This window comes from Musca domestica, unplaced genomic scaffold (assembly GCF_030504385.1).
Source record: "Musca domestica strain aabys unplaced genomic scaffold, Musca_domestica.polishedcontigs.V.1.1 10, whole genome shotgun sequence".
In the NCBI taxonomy this organism is placed as follows: Eukaryota; Metazoa; Arthropoda; class Insecta; order Diptera; family Muscidae; genus Musca; species Musca domestica.
Genome location: NW_026712115.1, coordinates 14,889,456 through 14,913,674, shown reverse-complemented (window position 1 = coordinate 14,913,674; position 24,219 = coordinate 14,889,456).

Below are 24,219 nucleotides of genomic sequence, written 5' to 3'. Positions count from 1 at the left end.
TAGCTATATCTGAACCGATCTTCACCAAATTTGACATACTAGCTTCTAGACTCAATTCGGTCGTAAGTGTCAAATTCCATCCCATTTGGACAAATATTAGACGTTTGGTGCACAATAAATGGTAAATCGGACGAAGTTATATATGGGAGCTATATCCAAATCTGAACCGATCTCGATAAAATTTAGCAAATGTATTTCTGAGCTGTATTTGATGTATTTCCCCAAATATTGTTGTTGCATAGTGCAAATTACGGCTGCGGTGGACAAAAATAACAAATCGGATGAACAATATATATGGGAGCTATAGCTATATCTGAACCGATTTCGATCAAATTTGGCATACATATTTTCAGGCCTAATTTGGGTGTATATGCAAAATTCCATACAATTCGGGCTGATATTATACGTTTGGTGCACAATAAATGCAAATCGGACGAAGATATATATGGGAGCTATATCTAAATTTTGACCGATTATCTCCAATTTCAATAGGGTTCGTCCTTGGGCCAAACAAAATATCTTTGCAAAATTTCATCTCGATCGGGCAATAAATGCAACCTGTACTTTGTTTACAAAAATACATGGACAGACGGACGGACAGACGGACGGACGGATATGCATAAATCAACTCAGAATGTGATTCTATGCAGATCATCAAAAGGAACTATGGGTCTATCTCGTTTCCTTCTGCCTGTTACAAACAAATGCACAAAGACATAATACCCTGACCACCTTGTGGTGTAGGGTATAAAAATGAAACCAAAAATTTTGTGACTATTCTTAATACAATATCAGATTTTTTACATATGACAAAAATAACATTAACAAGTAAAAAAGCAGCTAATACCCTCCACCATTTCGAAGCAAATTGAAAATTTTCAAAAAAAATGCCGAAAACTACCACTTAAATGAAAACCATTATATGGGGACTATACGAAGACGTGGACCTGAATTGTCGTATTCACGTTCACGTCTTCGTATAGTCCAAACATAACGATACCTCCCGATATTGGGTATTTTGATGATTTAAGAACATTATAATATATATAATAAAATTGACAATTTATGTAAATAAAGTATTGTAATTGAATATAATAAATTGTAATAAAGAGAACAGCTTTAAACAAGACTGATTTTAGCAAAATTAATATTAAAAGATAATGACCAAGAATTCAAAAAGTGAATTATCTAAAAATGCTTACGCAACGACTTAAACATTATTTGTTTTATCTTTTTATACCCTCCACCATAGTATGGAGGGTATATCAAGTATGTCATTCCATTTGTAACAACTCGAAATACATTTTAGACCCACAAAGTATATATATTTTTGATCAGCATAAAATTCTATGTCGATTTAGTGATGTCCGTCCGTCTGTGGAAATCACTCTAGCTTCCGAACGAATTGAAGTAGATTGATAAAATTTTGCTCAATGTATGTTGTGTCTGCAGGGTTTTTTGGTATTGAAAATGGGCCATGTAGGTCCACGTTTTGGTATAGCCCCATTTAACGGTACCTCCCGATATTCGGTATTTTGATGATTTTAGCGAATTTCTTCACCGATATTTATTGGTATTTGAAGTTCATAATGGATACTACAGCCTAAGATGGAAAATTGTCTGTGCAGGTCCACGTCCTCGTAGAGCCCCCATATAACGGTACCTCCCGATATTCGGTATTTTAATGATTTTAGCGAATTAAATTATGTGGACATTCTTTGTAATAGTAAAATAATTTCTCAGTGCTTTAAAACCTATGTACCGTTGTTTATTATAAGATTTATATTTTAAAATTTTAAGTTTATTTTAATTGTTTATTACCAAGAAGAATTCAATTCAATTCAATTTTTATGAACTAGGGTAAGTGTACCAGTAGTCGGCACGTTTAGGATTTACGCTATTTCAACATTCTGAGTGGAATGTTTTAATTAAGACAACGTTATTATATTCACATTTTGTTTAATTTTCCAAATAATAAACAAAGTTTGAATCACTTTTTATTAAATATGTAAAATTTGCAATTGTATTAAAATCATGATATTTGCCAGTATATATTAATTTTGTCATTCTGTTTGTAACTCCTCGAAATACTCATGTAAGACCCAACAAAGTATATATGTACTTGATCAGCGTAAAATTCTATGTCGATTTAACTATGTCCGTCTGTCTGTCTGCTGTTGCAATCATGCTATCTTTTGAACGAATCGAGATAGAAGGCTAAAATTCTGCAGAATTTTAACCTGGCCAGTAGGCAGGTTAAGTTCGTAAATGGGCCATAACGGTACCTCTCGATATTCCATATTTTGATGGTTTTAGCGACATTATTCGCCGGAATTGTTTTAAATTTGGTATTTGAAGTTCGTAATGGATACTACAGCCTAAGAAAGAAAATTGTCTATGCAGGTCCAAGTCTTCGTATAGCCCCATATAACGGTACATCCCGATATTCGGTATTTTGATGATTTTAGCGACATGATTCACCGACATTTTTTTAAATTTGGTATTTGATGTTCGTAATGGATACTACAGCCTATGACAGAAAGTTGTCTATGTAAGTCCAGGTCTTCGTATAGATCCGATGTAACTGTACCTCCCTATATAGGGTATTTTGATTTTAGCTACATTATTCACCGTTTATTTCGAGTTTCGAATTTGAATATGGTAATGGCATGTAGGTCTACGTCGTGTAGACCCCAATATAACAGCTATATTCGGTATTTGTAAGATTTAACAGAATTTTTAACGGATTTTATTGTTTGAAAATTTCCAAATTCGTTCAAATGTTGGAAGGTATTCCAGTTCGGCCCGGCCGAACTTACTGCCTTTTAACTTGTAGGGCGTAATCCCTTTATTGTTATTTAAAAAAACGTTTGTTTGTTGCTAAATATTACCATCGCTCTCCAGTAATAATGAAACGTTGTTTTTATAAAAAAAAAAACAATAGAGGGTTTAAGTCTCACCATTTTGCAACAACAAAATACTATGGTATTCCAAACAAACAAGCCAACACTGTTTTTTTTTTTAGTTTTGAATTCTGTATGTAAATTCAACAAAATGAAAAACAAAGTGTGATGAAAAAACTGCAACCAACTTTAAACTGTTGTCATTTCCAATTGTTTACAAGCTACAAAAGCATTTTGGTGAGAGTTTTCCAGAAAAAAAGTTTTTCGTGATGGAATTCAAGCGTGATAGTCTGACTTCGCAAGTGGCCATGGTTAGAGCACTCCAGCATTTAAATGTGAATAAATCTTTTATGTCTCGTACCATCGCTCGTTACCGTGATCCTGGTAGCGTAGCCCGACGTCAAGAAAGTGGACGAAACAGCAACATCAGCAGAAATGGTTCGAAAAGTAAAGAAGCGACTTGATTGAAACCTGCGTCGCAGTGTCCGAAAAATGACTCGTGAGCTGAACATATCGCAATATTCCATTCGGCAAATATTGAAAAATGAGCTCGGGGTAAAGAGCTAAAGAGTTGCTTCGCTTGGCCGAAAGTGGTGAAGTTCCGAATTTAGTTTTCTCCAATGAGAAAACATTCGTTGCCCTGCAGTTTGTAAACAAACAAAATGATCGTGTTTACCATCCAAAGAGGTCAGCTGAAATGTGCGCCGGCCGTGGAGATGGTGTGGGCCGCCATAAGAGCCGATGGTCGCTCTCCGCTCGTATTTATCGACCGTAGCATCAGAATAAATGCCGAATATTATCACGAAAATATTCTGGAGGGTGTATTAAAGCATTGGGCACGCAAGCATTTTGGCCGACAACCTTGGACATTCCAACAGTACTCAGCACCATCGCACTCAGCACGCGTCAACCAAGCAGCGCACAATGGCCACCAAAATCTCCGGATACCAATCCGTTAGTCTATTGGGTCTGGAGTATTTTGGAAAACAAAGGTGGCACTAAATAATACCAAAGTGTCGATCACCTCAAGCTAGCGCTTCGCCGGGAATGAGCCAAAATACCGCAGAGCAACATTGGGGCAGCGTGTTGCATTGACCGTTTGAAGGCCATAATTCGTACCAAGGTGGTCCATTCGAACAAATCTAAACTTTTTCTAAAATTTGATGCTATTTCCTACATTTTTTGCTTTCGTTTAATAAAATTAGGGAAAAATATAAAAATTATGACGTTTGACTTTCTTGCAGTTTTTTTATCTCACCATAAGTGTACTATAAGATCTTTCCTGACTCGAATTGGCATCTAGCTTTCCAACCACAAGTCCTACATGGTACTTCAGCTGGCCAACACTTCTGTATGGGACTCAAATCAAAACGTAAACCCACTTCTTTTATATGGCTGTAATCCGTCCAATGAGAACTCGAATTGCAAAATTCATTAGAGTGCAATCAGCGAAATACCGAATATAAAGAGGCACTACAATATGCAGACTATACAAAATGGTAGCGAGAATTTAACATTTAGTAAGAAATGGATTCATATCGCTCGAAAATTTTTCCGAAGTCTTTAAAATGTTTAAATCATTGGTACCGTTTTATGCAATAGCAAGTAACAATATTGCGCAACAGCCAATCTGGGGTTTCAATTGATTGGCCCACTAAAGTGTAGGTATATATTTTGGTATAGCCCCTTAAAAGCCCACTGAACTTTTTTGATTTTAATAGATTGATCAGGATACAGCCTTCATGGGGACTCTAAAGCACAATTTATAAATGGTTTGTATATACTTTTTAATAGCAGGGCATTATTATTTAGATTTCTAACTCTCAAATTAAAACCTATAGCTAAAAAAGGACCAGGCTTTTTAAAAAAAACTCTAAATCGACCGGTGCGAGTCATTATGCTTTGAAGACTAAAACTACGGGCCGGCAACCCGTTCCGGGCCAGCTAGTATATCTTTAGTTCTATTTTTGCAATAATAATATCTTTTGATCTTTGGTTTTTAATATTCCCCTATAACCTCTTTCTATGGGATCATCATGATATTTATTTAATACTTTTGCTTTACTTAACATTTTACCTACATTGTTCTGGCATATAATTGGCTATAAGAGTCCACATTTTAGTATAGCCCCCATACAATGTTAACTATATATACTCGGTATTTTGATGATTTTAACTAAATTTTTCAACAGAATTATCTCAATCCTGATGTTTGGAGTAATAGGCACCTTCTCTGGTAGATAATGGGCTTTAGAGGTCCAGGTTTTCGTGCAACCCCATATAACTTACACCCATTTTTGAAAAAATAGACCCATTTTCAAAAGATTTTTTTACATTTTGCAAGTTTCTACCAAACTTATTCATAAAATTGCTATAATTTTGCCCAACACGGTTTGTTGGTTTTTAAGCGGTGGCCGCACAAATTACATCAAAACAAAATGAGGTAAATAATATAAACACCTACACATACACACATACATTGATGCAGCCACCATAAACTGTAAAACTTACGTGCTAAAACTTACAAACTACTGAATTTAAAAATACATTAATTTAAAATCTACTGAGATAAAACTTAAAAGCTAGTGAATTTAAGACTAAGTAAATTTATATAACCTAAATACAACTTATGAACTAGTGAAAACTATTGAAAACTTAAAATGAATTGCAAAATCTACACTATTCCTAAGAAAACACTAAAAACACACTAAGAAAACACTATTCCTAAGAAAAAATCTAAAGAATAATAAATAAAAACACAAAGTAAAAAAAAAAACAAAAAAAAATTTCTTATAAATTAACAAGTAAAAAAGCGGTAAGTTCGGCCGGGCCGAACTTTTAATGCCCTCCACCATTTGGTACAAATTTGGCAATTTCCAAAAAAAAATAAAATAAATAAATAAATAAAATAAAAAAAAATCCTTTAAAAATTCTGTTAAAATCTTAAAAATACCGAATGTCTATACGACGACGTATACCTGCATAGGCAACTTTTGTCATAAGTTATTACAACATTTAAATGCGAAACTTGAAGAAAAATTTGTTTATAATGTAGCTAAAATCATCAAAATACCGAATATAGGGGGTACCGTTATATGGGGGCTATACGAAGACGTGGACCTGCACAGACAATTTTCTGGCATGGGCTGAAGTATCCATTACGAACTTCAAATGCGAAATTTAAAACAATACCGGTAAATAATGTCGCTAAAATCATCAAAATACTGAATATCGGGGGGTACGGTATATGGGGCCTATACGAAGACGTGGACCTACATGGTCCATTTTCTGTTTTCTGCTGCAGTATCTATTACGAACTTCAAATACCAAATTTGGAACGGTTCCGTTAAATAATGTCGCTAAAATCATCAAAATACCGAATATCGTGGGAGGTACGGTATATGGGGGCTATAGGAAGACGTGGGCCTACATGGCTCATTTTTTGACTTAGGATGTAGTATCCATTACGAACTTCAAATACCAAATTTGGAACGGTTCCGTTAAATAATGTCGCTAAAATCATCAAAATACCGAATATCGGGGGGTACCGTTATATGGGGGCTATACGAAGACGTGGACCTGCACAGATAATTTTCTGTCTTAGGCTGTAGTATCCATTACGAACATCAAATGCCAAATTTGAAACAATTCCGGTGAATAATGTCGCTAAAATCATCAAAATACCGAATATCGAGAGTTACCGTTATATGGGGGCTATATGAAAACTTGGACCTACATAACCCATTTACGAACTTAACCTGCCTACTGGCAAAATATACATGTGTGCAAAATTTTAGCCTTCTATCTCAATTTTTTCGAAAGATAGCGTGATTACAACAGACAGACAGACAGACAGACAGACGGACAGACAGACACACAGACAGACAGACGGACATTGCTAAATCGTCTTAGAATTTTACGCTGATCAAGAATATATATACTTTGTTGGGTCTGACGTGAGTATTTCGAGGAGTTACAAACGGAATGACAAAATTAATATACCCTCCATAGTATGGTGGAGGGTATAAAAAGGATTAAAAGGCAAAAAAGGTAATCCTAAAAACATTTGATTCTTCAGTGCCGGATAAAAAAAGTGGTGTTTTTTAAATTATTAAAAACAAAAAAAAAATTGTGAGTGGACGGACAAAAGGACAATCAAAAATACAGTGCGGTGCAAAACAAGTGCAAAGTTAAAAAAGTTTCAAAAAATAAAATAAACTTTAAAAACAATTACAAAAAATAGACAGACAGTGCAACCAAAATAAACTGCACACAATGCTACAAAAAAAATATAATAAAATTTTTCGACTGACATACAAAACGTAAAATATGCTGAGTGGACATTTCCACCAAGTAACCCAAAGCTTAATAATGAAATAAATGATTAGTCTTAAGATTCACTCGAAACAATACATTTGTTTTCAATTTGATAAACCAAATAAAATTTGTGTTATCTTTCAAGTTTAACTCCGAAGAGTTAAACATATAATTGGCGCAGTCGAAAGAATAAACCAACAGAGATAATCGTACTAACCAACAAATCGGGAACAATCACAGAAGAATATTCATCACTTAGCAAGGACTCTCGTAAAAACTGATAATTGTATCTGATAAATTGCCCACAAAAATCTTAAGAAGTCGTTAAATTCGGAGGGAATTTATTTTCCAGACGGATAAGGAGCAGTAGTTGAAGAAATTCTATTTATGAGCAAAAAGCTGCAAACAGCATTTGAAAAAACCATGACCTAGACGACATGGAGGAACTACAGGCACAAATCACAAAGTTCCAGGACGTAATAATGCAGCAGGAACAAATGATCCTGCAGCAACAACAACAGATCCAACATCAACAACAAACCCATCAACCAGTCAACAACGAAACTAACAATTTTTCCTTATCCCCCAGAGATATTTTGGAGCAATTTAGACGATTGAAACCGTTGGAGCCGGACAACCTGATCCAGTTCATCTCATCGGCAGAGACCACAATCAACTTATGTGGCAACAACGATTGACTATTAGAATACGGACTACAAATCATAACAAAAGAAAAAATCGATGCCAAATATTCATACCTAATCAGGCAACTTGGAAATAAAACATCCTGGGATATAATTAAGACAACCCTTAAGCACCATCTACAACCCCGAAAGACAACTCGGATGTGTTCAATGAATGCAGGTTGGCAAGGGTAAGGAACCTAAACGAACTATTTACCTTTTTTGAAAAATCGAAACACGAGTTGGCAGAAATATATGATTTCGATGCCACTAAGCCAGATAAATATTCACCCTCATGTGTCAATCGCGATCTTGTAAATATTATGATAGGGAAAATAGACGGACCGTTGAGGGCACATCTAAGCGGAGAGGGAAAGATGATAGATATAATTCTAAAATACACTAAACTAGGGCTACTCTATGATAGGAGGACAATTCACTATAGCCACAGAATATTAACCAAAAAAAACGACGAACAAAATTCAGGAAGCAACAGGGAATCAGAAAAAGAAAAATGGAAAGTACCTAATGGTTCCAAATTTTCTCAAAAAACAAAAATTTCAACAAATTCCTTACTACTCCCAATATTAATAATGAAAAAAACTATATACAAACAAGTTAAAAAGCAGTAAGTTCGGCCGAGCCGAACTTTTAATACCCTCCACCATTTGCAACGAATTTGGAAATTTTCAAAAAATAAAATCCTTAAAAAATTCTGTTAAAATTTTAAAAATACCGAATATAGCCGTTATTTTGGAGTCTATACGACGTGGACATACATAGGCATTGTTGGTCATAAGCCATTACCATATTCAAATTCGAAACTTGAAATAAACGGTGAACAATGTAGCTAAAATCATCAAAATACCGAATATCGGGGGGTCCGTTATATGGGGGCTATACGAAGACCTGGACCAGCACAGACAATTTTCTGTCACAGACTGTAGTTCCCATAACGAACTTCAAATACCAATTTTAAAACAATTCCGGTGAATAATGTCGCTAAAATCATCAAAATACCGAATATAGGGAGGTACCGTTATATGGGGGCTATACGAAGACGTGGACCTGCACGGATAATTTTCCGTCTTAGGGTGTAGTATCCATTTTGAACTTCAAATACCAAATTTGAAACAATTCCCGTGAATAATGTCGCTAAAATCATCAAAATACCGAATATCGGGAGGTACCGTTATATGGAGGCTATACGAAGACGTGGACCTGCACGGATAATTCTCCGTCTTAGGGTGTAGTATCCATTTTGAACTTCAAATACCAAATTTAAAACAATTCCCGTGAATAATGTCGCTAAAATCATCAAAATACCGAATATAGGGAGGTACCGTTATATGGGGGCTATATGAAAACGTGGACCTACATGGCCCATTTACGAACTTAACCTGCCTACTGGAAAAATAAACATGTGTGCAAAATTTTAGCCACCTATCTCAATTTATTCGAAAGATAGCGTGATTACAACAGACAGACAGACGGACAGACAGACAGACAGACGGACATGGCTAAATCGTCTTAGAATTTTACGCTGATCAAGAATATATATACTTTGTTGGGTCTGATATGAGTATTTCGAGGAGTCACAAACGGAATGACAAAGTTAATATACCCTCCATAGTATCCCTGCAGAAAACGGTGGAGGTATTGATGAACTGCGAGTGGTGCTACACTGATGAAAAAGTCAGTAGTATCAATGGTTGTAGGCGGCGAGTACTGCTTGACTACTCACAAGTGCTGCACTGTTTTTTTTTTATAATCGCATATATTGGTAACACTGTCAGCATCTGATTATGCTTATTTGTGATTTGTGTTTTGTGCATTGTGTGGACTTGCAAGTAAAATATTTGTTTTTTTTTAAGTGAAAAAGAAAAGAAAGTGTATGTAAAAAATGAATAAGCGTACCTGAGAGACTGAGACTTAAGTTTTCCTTTTTAACATAAATGCGAACGAAGTACAATTTTTTTATTAATATTATTTAGTTTTTTAATACTTTACTATTAAAACCAAATAAGTGCCTTTTTTTGAAATTATATATTTTACTTAATTTCTATTTTGTAATTAAATATTGTTTTGAAATAAAAATAGCTGAATGAAAACAAAATCTGTCTTTCGTTCTTTTAATTATTCGCAATGGCAATGCGAATAATTACGTTCGTGCAGTATGTTCAGTTACTTTTTTTCAATGGCGACTGATGCAAAATTCAACAGTCGCTCACCCCTCACAGAGCGCTGCAAAAGCGAGTACTGATTTTCACACGACAGTCCAGTGTAAAAGTCAGCAGCTCTTACCGTTAACGGGGAAATGAAGAGCGAGTGGTCGGTATCGCTTGGCGAGTACTCGAGCTGCGGTATTACTCTTTTTTTCTGAAGGGATGGTGGAGGGTATAAAAACACAACATACTAACACAACAAATCACAAAACAAACGGTTCAGCCCAAACTAAACTCTCACATATGAGCGTAGACACCCAGCAGTCAAATTCCCCATCATACATGGAGTTAGAAGCAATCCAAGACACACTACCTGAAGATCAAAGGGAAGTAAATTTTTTAATGTGGCCCCAAGAACAAAATTACCAATAGTATCGATAACGATAGGTAAACAAAAAATTAGATGCTTGATATATACTGGCTCAACAACCAGTATTCTAAAAAATAACATATTGAAAGAACAATTCCCCCAAAAAGCTTTAGAAAAACTGCACTCAACCGACTGAATAGGGTAGATTACAAGTACCCAATGGAAACTCATAGACTTTGTAAACGACAACTTCTCCGGCATAATTGGCCAACATTTTTTAAAAGCTTTGAAAATTTTTATAAACTGTGACCAGCAGTACATCGATATTTTGGGGTCCAAATTATGTTTTGAAAAATACAACAATCCAAGTGAAATTGAAAGTATATGCACATTAGACCCAATGGAAATAAATGAAATTTCACAAAATTTCAATTTTGATCATCTCAATTCTGAGGAAAAAGAAACAATCCAGCAATTGCTTTCAAACTTTAAGGACCTTTTCTTTAAAGAAGGAGATATACTTCCAGTAACGGACGAAGTCCAACATGAAATTACTACGACAGTAGATAAACCTCTTTACTCAAAGATATACAGGTACCCTCAAGTGCACGAAACAGAAATAAATCGACAAATTCAAGAAATGCTTAAACAGAACATTATTAGAAGAAGCAACTCTCCTTATAATAGCCCATTGTGGATAGTGGAAAAGAAATTAGACAACTCGGACAAAAAGAAATACAGACTCGTCGTCGACTACCGAAAACTAAACGAATTTACGGTAGACGATAAATACCCTATCCCAAACCTTAACTCTCTTTTGGACAAACTCGGTAGATCTCAATATTACACTACCCTTGACCTAGCCAAGGGCTTTCACCAAATTCCAGTCAAGGAGGAGGATAGGAAGAAAACGGCATTTTCAACGCCAAAGGGTCATTATGAGTTTATTCGAATGCCCTTCGGTTTAAAAAATGCACCGTCAACGTTCCAAAGACTAATGAACGAAGTCCTAAAGGATCATATAAATAAAACCTGTGTCGTCTACATGGACGATATCCTCGTGTTTAGCACATCCTTGGAGGAACATATAACCATCCTCGGAAAAATCTTTAAACTTTTGAGAAAGGCAAATTTAAAAATTCAAGTCGACAAATGTGACTTTCTAAAAAAAGAAACAAAATTTTTAGGCCATGTCCTTACCACTCATGGCATCAAGCCAAATCCGGATAAAACATCCATAATACGAAAACTTAAAGTCCCAACTACTGAAAAACAAATCAAATCTTTCTTAGGAATGACAGGCTTTTTACAGAAAATTCGTAAAGATTATGCGAAAACCGCATTTCCCATGTCCAAAATTAATGCCAACGACCCGGCATATGTCGTTGCATTCGAAAAACTAAAAGATCTTGATACTAACTCGCCAGTAACTTCGCAATAGGGGCAGTACTCTCTCAAGAGGGACACCCAATTGCATATGCATCTAGAACCCTAAACAAGCACGAATGTAACTATGCAACAATCGAGAAAGAATTGCTTGCCATAGTATGGGCAGTACAATATTACAGACCCTATTTGTTTGGCGGGGAATTCGATCTAGAAAGTGACCATCAACCACTCAAGTGGCTAATGACCAAATATACAGGGAAAGATATAAACCCAGATTACAGAGATGGCTAATAAACCTAGGAGAATACAATTGCACAATAGACTATACAAAGGGCAAAAACAATTTTATTGCGGATTTCCTAACGTCGAATAAAAGACGACGAAATAAACCATTGGGAAGATGAAGAAAATACAGGTGAAGATATAGAAATAGAACAACCAAATTGCGAAAATTCAATACATGATGAACACGAAAACGCCTCAATAGAAGTCCATTCTCAAGAGGAGGACCTAGGATACAATATACCTATTCTAGAAATTAAAGTTCAAATTATCTTAATAAAAGAAAAAAGAGAAACTGTTACGACAATCTTCGGGAAAAAGAGGTTTTTCATAGAAAGAAGCGATTTAACCAACGGATATGTGATCGACATTCTACGAAGAGAAGTGACAAAAGGAAAAATAGGAATCTACTCCTACCTCAGTGACCATGAATATTATCAAGTTTATAGAATCTTAGAGAATGAGTATTCTGCAAATCTACATGTTAAGTTCGTCAAATGCACCCAAAAAGCAAGAGACATAGAATCTGAAGATGAACTAAAAACACAAATCGCACTTTTTCATAAAAACCAAAAAAAGGACATTGTGGTATAACGGCAACATACGAAAAACTGAAAATGATCATATACAACCCAGACCTCAAAACCCAAATATTTAAAATCATAACTAACTGCGAAATTTGCACTGCAGGAAAATACGATAGAAATCCTATCAAAAATAAATTCCGATTCGCAGAAATTCCATTAAACATTAATGAAATTGCCATTGTTGACACATATGTGAATTCCAAGCAAGCATTTATTATATTTCTGGATAAGTTTTCTAAACACGCCGTCGCTTTCCACTTAGAAGACCGGAACAGCCTAACCCTAGTAGGAAAACTGAGATTATATATTTCAGTTACCGGAAAAATGAAGAAACTTGTTGCTGAAAACGAATTCAACAACATTAATGTAAAGGAATTATGTAGAATAGAGGGCATGCATATACACTTTTCAAAGCCCAATAGCCATACAGGTAACTCTGATGTAGAAAGACTAAATAATACGCTCACAGAGAAAATAAGAACTCTTAATTTAGAAGAAAAGTTTCCAATAAAGGAACAACTATCTAAGGCTATAGAGCTATATAATAATACATATCATTCAACCATTAAAGACACACCGCACAACGTACACTACGGACTTGTTGAAAAGAGCATAATTAGAGACCGTTTAGAACATCAAAAGCAAGAAATAGTAAAATTAAATGCAAATAGGGAAAACTATGAAGAAACTAGAGATGAAGGTTTCATAAAAAATTATAGAAACGTCCGCCACAAAGAAGAACCGAAATTTAGGAAACATAAACTCACAGGAATACACGAATCTAATATAAAAAGACCCAATAAATTCTCATCAGAAACAATTTCAGACAATGATCCTGCTAGTAATACTAATAACCCAAATGACAATCTCGGGAGCGGACCTCAATATAACCCCAATTGACAACGATAACGGATATACCATCCTAAATACATTTGAAACTAACATCGTAAATGAAACCAAAATAGTCCTACATGTAATACAACCAATAGAAATTCTCGATATTATTGATGCTCTAGAACAAAACACAATAAACCTAGGTAGAAGCTACAAGAATATAATAAAACTCCAAATAAACATGCTTAGAACAAAGCTAAGGCCTATCATGCCATCAAATAATAGATATAGACGTGGTCTTCTGAACGTCATAGGAACAGCTCATAAATGGCTTTATGGAATTATGGACGATGGCGACAGGCAAATTATTTTACAAATATTAGACATTGCTAATAGTAACAATCATAATATTGTACAAACAATGAATGAACAAGTCACTATTAATAATCATTTCAATGATATCCTATGTCTAATAAAAGATAGTATTTTGGACGACAGAAAAAAAATTAATAATGCAATAAACACTATTCAAACTCAAAACTCAGAGATAAGAACAACTGATTAAATTAAAAGTTTTATAAAACAAAGTCGACCAGATCATAGAAAACATATATTCTGCCAAACACAATATCTTTCACCCCTCCATATTAACATCTGAAGAAATAGACAAATACAATATAGACTTTTATAAGTTAAGCCTGATAAAAATGGGTGTACTACTATACAACAATAACTGTCTAATATTTTCAATAAAAATACCCATAAACTATACAAAACGCATTGTGAAAATAATTATTCCTATACCTAAGTTCTACGAAATAGAAGAAAAACAAGAAATGTTTGTAAACATTAATAATATATCTTATACTTACGGTGAAGATAAAAATCTAAAAGATCTAGTACTATCAAAGAATTGTATATTTAAAGGAAACTGTAAATTAATTTTTTAACAATAATGCCTCTTTCGGTCTATTTGACGATGAAACTTTTATTAAAAATGCTCGCAATATGAAAATTAACAACAGCTGTAACCAAAACACAAGTAATTTATTAAATGGAAATAACATTTATTAAATGGAATAACATTTCTCAAATTGTAAAATCACTATACAAAATGAAAAATTTTCAAATCAAAAAGAAAACTACTTCGAGAAAATTCCTGACTATGAAACATACAACAACAAAACATTCACAAATAAAATAACTTTTAATGATATTATACTTAGCAATACTAAAAATATTGAAATGATTGAAGAATTAACACAACACCAACATATCTCCTATTCCCTAATCGTGGTCGTATTTGTAGTGACGGTAACCGGTATGACAGTAATAATTTATGTATTCAAAGGAAAATCCATAAATATAAAAGTTAAAGAAAAAATTCAGAAGAATTCTTCCACAAGGGGTGGGGGGGGAGGAGTTACGTATCCGTACCCCACGGATCTCTACGCCACTGCAAACATCGACCACATAATTGCAAAATATGTATCAAATATCAATAAGAACAACTCAGCGAAAACTAGCGTCAACAACTGAATGTGCTTCCGCTGGTTTTCGACTGACAAACAAATCGTAAAATATGCTGAGTGGACATTTCCACCAAGCAACCCAAAGCTTAATAATGAAATAAATGATTAGTCTTAAGATTCACTCGAAACAATAAAGTTGTTTTCAATTTGATAAACCAAATAAAATTTGAGTTAACTTTTAAGTTTAACTCCGAAGAGTTAAACATATAATTAGCGCGTATGGAGCCACTCTATATAGAAGGGTGGAAAATACTGACCATAAGACACATACATTCTTATTAGCAGCAAAGACCCGTGTCGCCCCTATTAAAAAACTATCAATACCCAGACTCGAGTTATGCGGGGCAATATTACTCTCCAAATTAGCAAGATTCATTGTAAATAGCCTACAAATATCCGAATATTCGCCACAGTTTTGGACAGACTCTACCATCGTATTAGCATGATTAAAAAAGCCTCCTTTTCATTGGAGCACATTTGTTGGAAATAGAGTCTCAGAAATTTCGGATAATGTTGGACAAGAAAATAGGAGACATGTTGATTCGGAAAATAATCCAGCTGATATTGCGAACCGTGGATGTTCACCCGCAGAGTTAAAGACTAGTGATCTCTTGTGGCAGGGACCTCAATGGCTCAAAATGCCAAAAGACCGTTGGCCATCATATGAAATCCCAAATGACACAAATTTGGAAGCCAAAACGGGAAAAGTCGTGACTCATTTCGCGGAAAGAGATGACCCTTTAAAAAATTTCTTTTCTTTATCTAAAGTTTATCGATCATACGCATATGCTCTAAGACTCTGGAAAAATACTGGATCAAATAGACAACACCTTCGCACCTCATCAAATGACCTTACATCAGATGAAATTCAAGATGGAAAACGATCTTGCACAATTCGTACCCAGCAATTCGTATATGCAGACGAATACAACTCACTTATCAAAAAGACTCAAATTTCTCTTTCAAATCCTCTATTGACACTCAACCCGTTTCTAGACTCTAGGCATTATTAGAGCAAATGGCAGATTGGTACAATCGTCAGCCCTTACAAAGAGCGAACGTCATCCAATAATACTACCACATTTTGCGCCATGCTTAGCAAATTGTTGATTGAATTTACTCATAAGATTACCTTACATGGTGGTAATCAATTAATGACCCTAGTATTAAGGTCCGTATTCTGGATATTTGGACTGAAGTCGCTAATCAAACAAACCATACGAAAATGTCGAATCTGCTTAATTCACAAAAAACAAACCTAAACTCAAATAATGGCTTCGCTACCACCCAAACGTACCTTTCTTTCTCGACCCTTTACAAACACAGGGGTAGATTTTGCAGGACCCTTTAACATTAAAAGTTATTCAGGAAGAGCCTGCTTTATTACAAAAGCCTATGTGTGCCTGTTTGTTTGTTTCGCCACTAAGGCTATACATTTAGAACCCACAAGCGATTTGTCTACATATGCCTTTCTTGCCGCTTTTTCTAGGTCCATAAGTCGGCGAGGTTGTCCGTCTTGTATATTATCTGACAACGGAACTAACTTTGTGGGAGCGGTTGATTTACTAAAACGAGATAGATTAGCTTTCATGAAGAATATTCAAACTAGCACGATTTAGAACAACTTCACTCAAAATCTTACTTGGAAATTTATTCCTCCTGGTGCTCCGTGCATGGGCGGTCTGTGGGAAGCTGGTGTTAAATCATTTCAAATTCATTTACGAAAAAGTATCCCAAAAATGATTTTCACTTTTGAAGAATTTACAACTCTTCTAGCAAGAATTGAAGGCTGTCTTAATTCGCGACCCTTAAGTCCTGCTAGCGACGACCCAAATGACCTTTCCCCTTTGACACCTGGTCATTTCTTAATAGGAACATATATTCTTAGCCCAGCTGAAAAAGGCATTTCAGATACTGTGGTGAACTATGGCCCAGAATAAAATCAAATTATTGTCTTTACCATCCTTTGCAACGCAGTGTACTGCGAAGTAATATTTTCGATATTATCTTCTTCATCTCTTCCTTCTGAAATTCTATCGTAACACATGCGATAAAAATGGATTAGACATAATCCATTAGCTCAAGTGGTGCGTTGGTCCAACCACCCTCAATATTCGCAATAGGCTGGAGGTAGCACGCGCGCTTACGGATCGTGAGGTTGTGGGTTCGAGGCTGGCTAAGAGCAAATTTACTTTTATATTTTTTTTTTCTTTAAATGAGTTTCCGTTCATTTTGGAGACTTCATGGCAGTAAGCAACTAGTATTAATGTAGTAGTGAGAAGTGAGAGTCGATTCTCGTCCGTTTTAAGCAGAGAACAACTGCTGTTTTCATGTTATTTCGTTTAGTTTCTCCTGACTCAAATGCGTTTTAGGTAGTGGAAGCCAACTAAATCGCTGCCATAGCAGCGTCTTTACATTTTTGCAGTCTTTTACAGTTTTGCAACAGGCTAGTAAACAAGTGATCATTCCATTAGAAAAAAAAATACTTTTTTCGAAGTATATATGAAATTTTGATAAGTGTTTTTTAAGACAAAATAAAAGTTGGTCAGCTATGTAAAATCAATTAAAATTTTAACAATCCGTGACCATAATTAAGTGCGTGATACGCCAAATTTCTACGGAGGTGTGGTTTTAATGAAAATAAAAGGTATTTTTTGGTTCTTTTCTTCGTAAATTTAAAATTTACACAAATTACCTTCTGTATTAATTATTAGACAACTTCTACATCGTGATCTATCACATACTAACACAAACTTCTTTATCACCCAATTCTCAAAATTCCAAAACTGAGGTAAGAAGTGATTTTCCAGTGACCTTAATTATGCATGAAATCAGTATAGTTAGATCGATTTTACATTCCTCGTTTGCAGCGGAAATATCATAAGGATTTCCGTTTGTGTTGCTGGACAAATTATATTTTATTACAAAGCCATACCAAAATTCACTTCCGTTGGCTAAAAATACTTTTGAAGAAAAAGGTTATGTTGGTTTACTACCTACATTGCGGATTGGGAGAAACCAACTATACATAATTTTGCCTTCAAAGACAAATACAATTATAGTATAATACGAGTGTACCTAATCATATCCACTACACGTGTTGAAATTCAGAACTTGTGGCGTTTCTACAACAAAGCCCATCACCAATACTTGTACGTGCTAACTAATAACCAATCATTGGACAGCAGGAAAGCTTATTGGTAACATCCACTAGTAAAACCTGCGCTGAAGCCATCCTTGCCAACACAAAAATCAATCCTTTAGTAGTTTCTATAAAGTAATTTTTCCATTGACAGGAATTCATTTGGTAAAAATTTGATCCTTTTGATTTTGTAATTTCTGTAATAAGCTAGTTTTTTCTGTAATAAGCTAGGGTATTTTCCAAAATCAAGTGATTGCCAGAATTGTATGTTTCAAGAAGCAATCAAAAAAAAAAAAACAAAAAAAAATGTCCTTTGTTAAATTATATCTTTGATACGAAATTCCTTTCAATGTATGTTAAAATTCAAGAAATTTCAATAATCAAATGCTTAATTAAAAAATTGAAGAACTAGCAAGGATATATTCAATCCGTTATACATTTCATGTACATCTTGTTATTACTCAAGATGAGTTGCTAAAGTCACGATATAATTTCTTACGATGGTGAGGTAAGCTAGGGGGAATCGAAGGATGATTTTGGGGTCTCAAAAAACCTATAGCCTTGAGACCGTGGTTGGGAGGGTACAGAGGCTAGTCCTCCGCGAATATCTGGAGAGCCTACTGTTATATTCTAGGGTTGATCGTTGCAGTTTTTCTTTATTCATTTTGACTAAAAAAGGGGTTTAGTACATGGTCAAGATCATAGCCATACAATAGTAGTTCTTTTGTAAACTAGGGAGTCTATAAAATTTTTTATTTATGTTCGGAAGATATAAATTGACTCATGAGGACATATTTGAGGTGAATTTATAAAGTTTTTTTGTCGTCATAGAAATGGATGTAAAATACTAGTTACAGACGCTCTGGATATTCATTTCTCTGATATTCTCGGAGAACATGACCGAGATGTCCTTTAACAAGAATTTCTGCTCCAAATGAAGGTTGACAAAAAAATGTTTTCTAAAATCACCAGTTTTATATACATAGTTCATGAATTCGTTTCCTTGTTTTGACTGGAGGTATCATCATCCTGTTGCTTTCAGGATTTACTCTATTTTGCTCGAGGCGAAATATAGTCCGAAAATGACAGTTTATAATACAAGAAGTATGATGGTTGGACATCTAGGAAATCTTTCATATTCGATGTATGTATTTCATAACCCAACATTGTTTTTTGTTCTAATCAACCCTTAGAATTCATGATAATTTTTCCCTTTTACCCCTAACTTCATACCTCAACCAAAAGTAAGAAGAGTCCTACAAAACACAAAAAGTTGTCAAAATTTGTTTTCCGATTATTTTCGATATTTGTTTTCCGATTATTTTGATAATATAGTTATTGTGTTATTGTAGTAGTAGTTATTGTGTTTGATTTTGAAAATGGCAGTGGCACATAGTCCTTTAACTAATCCAACTAGGGATTCTGGAATAATAGAGGAAGAAGAATTAAAATGTCCTTTATGTAAACAGGTTATGCAAGTCGACGAACAGGATTGTTGTATTGTGGAAACTTGTCAACACATCTTCCACCGTATCTGTGTCGAACTAGCCTTTGCTAATTCTAATCAGTGTCCTAGCTGTAAAGCAACTTTTGAACTTAAAAATCTTAAAAAGTTTCCTCTAATAAGTGTTGAATCGACAGAAATACCTAAACAGACGGGCGCTATTAAGAAAATACGTCCGACGTACCGCGGAAAAAGTCGTGGTAGTGGTGTAAATCGTCCAGTTACACGAAATCTAAACAGAACCTTATTTTCCGATAGTCTTAATGCCAGTATGGACCAGGATCTGCTCCAAAATACTAGTCAGGAAGAAGAATCCTCTTCACGAACTGTTTCCACATTGCAAATATGTTTCCTAATTATACCCAACAAAATCATATACCCAACAAAATCATAACCAACCATTACGTTCCAATCAGGGTCCGAACTCAAATCCCAAAAAAATAATCAAAATTTTAATGAGATTGTGGATTATTCTCGTATTAGTCAAATGATCGAGAGTAGTATCGTCAAAATCTTACAAAATTTTAATTTTGGGTCTCAATCCCAAAATCCAAACCAGATCATTCCAGTTAATGTGGAGCCCAGGTATAATATGCTGTATCAAGATGTACCTCAACCTCACAATCAGAATCATAATATTTCTGTTAATACTGAACTTCATTCAAATCATGTATATCGGATTCTATCACAATCCCAGAATCAGGGTAACAATCCCATTATTCCCGCACACGCTGAATCCAGATCCAATAATCTTGATCAATATGTATCCCAATCCCAGATTCAGGCCCAACGTATACCAGATAATGGTGAATCCAAAAACAGGAATCCGTACCAAAATGTGTCGCAATCAACGAATCCACCAATTTATGTCAATAGACCATCTTGTTCGGAAGAATCTTCCCAAATTGTACTACCAGATCGGGTCACATTTATAATTCAAATTGGAATTTACAGTTCGATGGTTCCAATTGTGGTCTATCAGTAGACGAATCAGTAAACGACAAAAGAGCACCTAAATGGAAATTTTAGCCACATTTGTAAAAACCTTCCGACTCTGTTAACCGGAAAAGCAAAAGATTGGTTTTGGAGATACCATAAAACGGTAGATTCAATCCAAGGGACAGAATTTTGTGGGGCTTTGCGTACACAATTTAAAGATTTACGTTCCGATTTTGACTTAATGGAATCCATTAGGTCTAGAAAAATAAAGTCTGGCGAATCATTTGATTCATTCTATGAATCAATTGAAGAAGAATCTATGGTAGAAATTCTTGTCCGAGATCTCAGGCCGGATATTCGCCACGAATTGTTATTTGTCCCCATTTTGAGCATTGCTCACGTACGAAAACTAGTACAAATGAGAGAAAATCTCATGAATGATGACTCATTTCGTAAACAATTACCTCAAAAAAGTCAGTTTTCTATTGGTATGTAAAATGTTGGAACTGTGAGACGATCGGTCACTATTGGGACGACTGTCTCGAAGACCGCACTGTATTCTGCTACGGATGTGGTCTCAAAAATGTGTACAAGCCACAGTGTGCAAGATGCGCTAACCGAAGAATTGGTAGCAGTTCAAAAAACGGGATAGGTCCGAACCCGAATCCAAAACCATAGTACCTTCAGCACCAAATTCAAATGAATCTATAATCGAATCTTCGTCAAAAATTTCCATACTTCAACCAGACTTACCAACCACTAGATATGACCACAGACTTTAACACCCGATAAGGCCCTTCCATGAGCGATATCAAACCTATATGGAAAAGAGGATTCGAATTTTTTCTGTCTCTGAAATTTTAATGAAACCACATAAAAGGCCAAAGAGATCTACTCGTAGACTTAGAGGGTATTACCGAAGATGAAAATATGCTTCTAAATTTGTAATTTCCACCATAATTGCTAGACCAACGGACAGACGTTTCTATGCTAAAGTAACCTTTTTAGATTTAACCGAATATGGCTACAAAAGATTTCTCTCAATATTCACAGTTCACAGGAGATAAAATGGCAGTAAGAACAGCTGATGGTAACGTACAAAAAACGTTAGGATCGTTATGTGTTGATGTAGAATTTCGTGGAGTGGTCCAAAAATTAAAACTATTGATAGTACTAACCATAGATCAACGTCTCATCTTAGGTTTATATTTTTGGAGAATATTTTCTATAGCCCCAGACCTTTTTGACAATTCAATTACTTGTAATCCCCCTAATTCGTCAGGTACTTCATCCGTTATATCGGCATTAGAATCTTCTGTTTGTAATTCCAACGCAGAAGTACCATTATCGCCATGTGTTCAAAACCAGAAAATTATTCCATCCGATAGCTCAGAAGATTTTAAATACCCATTGACTTCGAGTCAACAATCCCAATTAAAGACCATTATTGATCTTTTTCCAAATTGTTCTAAGCAAGGTCTTGGTAGAACTTCGTACTTGACTCACCACATAGACATCGGAGATGCGAAGCCAGTGAAACAACGGTTTTACCCGGTATCTCCGGCAGTAGAGACCTTAATGTACACGGAGATCGATCGGATGCTCGCACTCGGTGTAATCGAACCATCAGTGTCAGCCTGGTCATCGCCAATGGGACTTGTGGTCAAACCCAACAAGGTACGTCTGTGTTTAGATGCCCGAAAATTGAACTTGGTGACGAAAAAGGATGCATATCCCTTACCAAGTATCGAGGGTATTTTCGCTCGATTGCCTCAGGCAAATATTATAACGAAGCTCGATTTGAAAGATGCCTACTGGCAAATCGGCTTATCAGAAGAATCGAAGGCTCTGACCGCTATTACAGTGCCCGGGAAGCACCTGTATCAGTTTTGTGTGATGCCTTTCGGGCTCTGTACAGCGCCTCAGACCATGTGTCGATTGGTCGATATGATTATTCCTCCAGATCTGCGATACTGTGTTTTTGGATATCTGGACGATATCGTTATAGTGTCCGAAGATTTCAGTAGCCACCTTTCTGTACTGGTACGAATTGCTCAAGAGCTCCGAAAAGCGAACTTAACGCTCAACATCGATAAGTCAGTTTTGTGTCACTCAGACAAAATACCTTGAATATGTGATTGGGAATGGAGGTATCCAAACGGATCCAGAGAAAATTGACTCTATAGTTAATTGGCCGGTACCAAATAGCGTGAGGCAAGTCCGTGGATTTCTGGGCCTCGCCGGTTGGTACCGAAGATTTATAGAAAACTTTTCATCTATAACCTTCCCTATCTCAGAAACCCTTTCCACCAAGCTCAAATTTAAATGGACTTCTGACGCACAAAAATCTTTTGAAACAATTAAGACTCTGTTAACCACTGCACCTGTATTGTCTAATCCCGACTTTTGCAAAAAGTTTTACTTGCATTGTGATGCGTCGGATTACGGCATTGGGGCAGTGTTTGTTCAAATAGATGAACAGGGACATGAAAAGCCAATCGCATTCATGTCAAAGAAATTAAACACAGCTCAGCGCAATTATAGCGTGACGGAGCGCGAGTGTCTAGCCGCTATCGAGGCTATAAAGAAATTTAGATGTTATCTTGAGTTACAAGATTTCGAGATGGTTACTGACCATTCTTCAATTTTATGGCTCATGAAACAATCCGACTTATCGGGTAGGTTGGCCCGTTAGGTTTTTAAGTTACAACCCTATAAGTTTTCTATAAGCCATCGTAAGGGTAAAGAACACATTGTGCCTGATGCTTTATCAAGGATTCATGTCGAAGAAATTCCTGCGTTGGAAGACATAGAACCAGAAATAGACTTATCATCCATTTGTTTTGAAGACCTTGATTATCAAAATTTAAAGAAAAAGATTCTGAATAATCCAACAAAATATCCAGACTTAAAAGTTCTGGAAAAAATTGTGTATATTCGCACAGACCACTACACTGGTGACCCCGCCCAAGCAAGCTCAGTTTGGAAGCTTTGGATTCCAGAAGGAATGAGACAAACTTTACTAATTCGTTTTCACAATTCTCCAGTCGCTTCTCACGGTGGAATGGGAAAAACTTTACAATTGCTACGTTGTAATTTTTTTGGCCTGGCATGGTAACAGACGTCCGGGAATACGTACGCAATTGCGAAACTTGCAAGACAACCAAACATCCAAATTATGTCCTTAAGCCCCATATGGGTAATCCAATACAAACAATTCGACCTTTCCAGCGGTTATATGTGGACATTTTAGGGCCTTATCCCAGGTCCAAAAATGGATATATAGGTATTTTTATCGTATTGGACCACCTCACTAAGCATCACTGCCTTTGCCCTTTAAAAAAATTCACTTCCGCACCCATTCAAGACTTTTTACTAAAGCATATTTTCCATGCCTTCGGCGTTCCGGAACAGATCATCAACGATAACGGAAGCCAATTTAAATCTAATGATTTTAATAGTTTTTTGACAAAATTCGGCATAAGTCACGTTTACACTGCGCTATACTCGCCGCAAGCTAACGCGTCAGAACGCGTTAACAGGTCAATTATAGCCAGTATTCGAGCCTACCT